The following is a 6000-nucleotide window of genomic DNA, read 5'->3' as shown; positions in this document are numbered from 1 at the left end:
ATACTGAGATTCATAGTGGTTACTGTAAGTAGACAATAACTTTAAGTATCTAGAGTGTACGGATATGAACTGTACGATGCGAAAATGTACAAAAAGGTGATTGAATCAGAAAGCTATCTCACAAATAGTAGGGGTGTATGATTCGGGTGTTTGAAATACGTCGTATATTTCTCCAACCCCCTCCCACCTGTGCGGATACGTATATAATACATTGATATGTGTTTGTAGTGTGTTTAGACAATTATAGTGTCCTTGTGTGGTGTTGTATTGGCGTGAGAGTGGTTGTCTCTTAAGTCGAGTTTTTATAGACGTAGACATAGGTATATATTATATAATATGTAAGTGTATAGTATAATATATATACTATATATATTATTTATACTCTATATATAATATATAGATAGATATTAGTATCTATGTATATAACCCCCAACACAATATATACATATATATGACTATATAGATATATAGATAGTATATGATATATATATTATAATAATATAGTTATATATATGATATATATATTATAATACCAATATATACAAACACACACAATATCTCTAGCTATTATATAATTGAATAGATAGATAGATAGATGGATAGATAGAAGTATAGATAGATAGATAGATAGATAGATAGATAGCTAGAAATATATATATATATATAGATGAATACAATGAATAGATTATGTAATATGATATATATATGTAGATATCTAGATAGCTATATAATATATATATATTAAGACATTAATATATATATTATATATAGATACTATAAAGAATATATATAGTTATAGTATAGAATATTATCATATATATATCATATAGACACAAATATATATATATATAATATATATATATATATATACGATATAAATATATATATATATATATAGGTAATATAATCTATCACATTCAGAATACGAGATATAATATAAGAAGAGATATCTTATATAATAGTATCGACTATTATATTAGCATTATCACATAATAGATCGTATAAGGGAGGGATATCTATAAGATATAATGATATAGAGATATATATGTCGATATGTATATAGATATGATTAATGTGATATCTATATCTCTATATGTATTAAGTGGTGATTATAGATATATATGCACATATATATATAATTATATATAGATTAAGTGTGAAATTCGTATATATATATATATATATATATATATATAATTATAGATCGATAAGAGCTAAGTACATATGGTATATCCCATTAATATAGAATATAAAAGATATATATAGAGATATATAGATAGGAAAATATATATATCGATATACCATAGTTTCATATTAGATAGATTAGAATATCAGATATAGTATATAATCTTATACTATCTCTATATATTAATGTGAGATATATATATATATCTAAATTCTGTATATATATATAAATATGATATATGATATAGAGATAATATGTGATATTATATAAGTATATTATAGTATATATAGATGATCATAGAATGAGATATAGGTATATTATAGGAATATATATATATTATGGATAGAGTAGTTGCTATAATATAATCATATTATATGAATATATCTTATTAAGGGGATAGATCATCTATCTATATGACTATTGATTAGCTAGATGTAATATTATATATCACAATTAAGTAGTATAGAATAAGAGATATACAGATATATATATATCTAGGAATATAGATATATATATCTATATCATATATATATACATAGATTATATATATAGATATATATATTGATTGGAACATACGAGTAGAATAGAGTAAAATGTGATATTATAATAGTATTAATATGAGAGAGATATGACAGAGATAGATAGAATACTGATAGAGATAAGAGGCTAGGAGATATACATATTATATATATATATATAGCTATAATTGCTAGACAATGTAGACTATAATAGCGAGTATATATATCGATGATATAGTATATATATCCTACTAGATATATAGATACATATAGTATATATATGATACGAGGATATACTGGATATATAGATGATACATATTTACACAGTATTAAGTAGATAAGATATATGAGATAGATTAGATCAACGTATATAATATATAAGCTAAAACTAAGATTGTAGAAGGAGATAGATATACAATTAGATATCATTGAATATAGAGAGAGATAGATAAATACATATATAGATATAGACTATATATATATAATATATATTATATATATAATCTATATATATCTAAGTGTAATCATATATGCTATAGATATTATATATACATATAGAGTATATATATATAGTATATTATGATATAGATAGATATATAGTATAGAGTACATAGATATATATATAGATATTCATATAAATATAATAGATAGATTAGATAATATTCCTATATATGCTCTACCATATTATCTATAGATTGATGATGAGACATTATAGAGATGAGATTACGACTATAGATCTAGAATATGAGATGCATATATAATATATATAGACATAGATGAGAGATACATAGAGATATATTATACGAGATGCTATATATAGATAATCTATATTATATCTACCTATATAATATGATATACTATACATCTAGTAGGTAAGATATTAAGGTTTAAAAATATAAGAGTATATATAGCTAGATATAGAGCTATAGATTTATATATAGATATAACACATCAGAGAATATGAGATAATTAATATATATATATATATAATACATAAATCTATAGTAGAAGATATATATAAGATATATATATATGCATATAATTCTACTATTATATATATAAGTAAATATATATATATATAGGGGATAATATATCATATATATTGCTATATTATATAATATATCTATAGATTATATAATGTTTATATAATAATATATCTATATATATATATTTATATCTCTCTGAGTATATATATATAATTAGGATGTATATAATATATATATAATTCATAATATATAGGTATATGTAATATATAATATATTATATATTTAATATTATGGAATATAATGTTAGATAATAGATTATATCATATTATAGTATATAGTATATATATATGTATCGGTATATATTATATAGATATATTGTATCAGTGTCATATATATATAATTATATAATATATAATATACTCGTATATATATATATATACTAGGTAGATATCTATGGCATATATAATATATATAGATATATATATATATTAAGATATATAGAGATATAGTATTCAGATATATGATTATTATAGATACTATATATATTAGATATATATATATCTATTAGAGAATTATAATGTAGGATATATGTATATGATAATTAGATATATACGATATATATATATATATATACGATATATGGAAGGGAGATGTATATATATATTTATACTAGAGATATAGTGATGATATATATATATATATAATAGATATAGAAGTATAATTATAGATGGATATCAGTATAATGATATATATTTGTATTATATTATATTATATATATATATGTATATATTATAGATTTAATGTACATAGATAATATGTAGTATATATATATATATATCAATCAATAACGGTATGCATGCTGAGCAGCCGTGGACCTCTCCACCATCTCGCACGAAACTCGATCTACGCTGTTCTTGCCACTACAATGACCCCGACAGCCCGCAAATATCTTTGAATTGTCGCTCAGTCTTGTCTTCGGTTGGGCCGCCTTCTCTGTTACTAACCATCCCTGTCTCAGCAAGTTTTTCTCAAACTTTTACTTCTCATACATGACCAATAAACTTTAATTTCCTCTCTTGTTCAAGATGTCCACCAGTCGGTATGTACAATTTATTGTTCTCAGAACTTTCACATTCGAGCTCATAGACTTGTCTCTGGCCTAAGAGTATATAATATAGTATAATATATCTTATATATTTATAAGTATATAGATATATATATAGATAGAGTATATGATATATTATATATATATCTAGACTATAGTAATAGACAGTATAATAATATTATACACGTATAGTAGTAACATATATATTATATATACTAGACAGAGGGTATATATCTGTGTATAGATAATAGATTATATAGATATATTAGTATATAGGAACATAGTATGATCTATATATATATATATATACATATCATTATAGAGTATATAATATATATACACTCTATAGTATAATAGGTATAATATCTATTATTATATATAGACATAGATTATATACAGATATATCGAGATATTATAACGATATATATATCTATATAAATATATATATATATATATATATTTTTTTTATTATGATATTATATAGTATATAGATAGACAGTATAGTTACTATACATATCAGTGAGCATATATTAAATATATAGAGATAGCATATCTAAGATAATACAATATATCGATCTATATATATATAGTAATATATATAGCGATGATCCAAATCATAACTCTCAGTCTCTAATCTATAACATATTCGATATTTATATCGACCTATATAGAGATAAATATCTATAGTATCGTATATAGATAGTATAGTATATAGAGTGTATACCATAAGAATTTGTGTTTTATATATAGAGTGTTAATAGGTATATATTTCACGAGGTAGTAGATACTATAGATATAGACTATATCATACTATATAACTAGTATAGTATATATATATATATATTATATAGAGGTATAGATATGTATATAATATCATATATATATTATATATAGTTCTATATACTATATATAGATATATATGTATAGTATATATAATGGATATATACAGGATATAAATATGTATATGGATATAGGTCTATCATATATATGTATGATATCTATATATAATATATATATTATAGATATTAATCCCTAGATATATAAATATATGTATAATAATTAATATTCTAAAGATATATATATTATCTATATAAGTATATATTAGTATATATAAAATTATATATATATCATATAATATCTTGTATGTATGATCTTTTTTAACGGTAGGGTCATTGTTTGAGCGCTTGTGGTTACAGCATGATACAATTGTAGTTTCAGGTTGTGATTGCTCTTGAGTGAGTAAGGGTAGGGTTCCCCAGTCCTTTCCACGGATGAGTGCTGTGTTACCTTCTTAGGTAGTCATTCTATTCTGTTTATCCGGATTAGGACAGCACTGATTTGGGCTGGCTTGCCCACACCAGTGGTAGAGTATCGCAATCGAACGTGAATTGCTGTTTCCAATATATAGTATAATATATATATATCTATCATATATATATGACTATATATAAATATATATATATATGAATATATATATTTATAGATAGATAGATAGATAGATAGATAGTGGTGTGTATGTGTGTGATGTGTGCGTGTATGGTTCGTGAAGTGGTGATGTGGTGGTGTGTGTGTGTGTGTTGTATTTGTGTGTTTGTATGTCGTGTGTGTATGTGTGTGGCGTTGTGTGTGTGTGTGTGTATGTGGTGTGTGCGTCGGTGTGTGCTTGGTGGTGGTGTGGGATATCGCTATTCACCATTTTACTGCAAAATGAAATATCGACTACAAACAATATTGACATAAAATGTCATTTAAAAACACATTACACGTACAGTAAGTCTATATATACATTCAAAACAGACATGCAACGTCATTCCGATATGGCCGACAAAAACAACAAAAGAATACTAAATAAATCATAAATTCAGGCGAATTGGAGAGCGGTCCTCACTCTTGTGTATGAGCAGCGAATGAGCATATTCCGGAAAGGACTGGCGGCTGATGGTGACGCGATTCACGTTGGGTGTCAATGATTTAGCTTTCCCTCAGACACACCGCACCATATGCAAAACAGCGTTAGAACGCATATCTATATGTCTGTTTGTGTGTGTGGTGGTGTTGTGTGTGTAGTGTATATGTCTGTGTGTGCTGTGTGTGTATGTGTGTGTGTGTGGGTGTTTGGTGTGTACGTGATATGTCTGTGTGTTGTTGTGTGTGTGTGTGTGTGTGTGTTGTGTCTGCTACAACCAAAACACACACACAACACTA

This window comes from Penaeus monodon, chromosome 38 (assembly GCF_015228065.2).
Source record: "Penaeus monodon isolate SGIC_2016 chromosome 38, NSTDA_Pmon_1, whole genome shotgun sequence".
In the NCBI taxonomy this organism is placed as follows: domain Eukaryota; kingdom Metazoa; phylum Arthropoda; class Malacostraca; order Decapoda; family Penaeidae; genus Penaeus; species Penaeus monodon.
The sequence above is the reverse complement of the archived record's forward strand: the minus strand, read 5'-3'. Positions refer to the sequence as shown.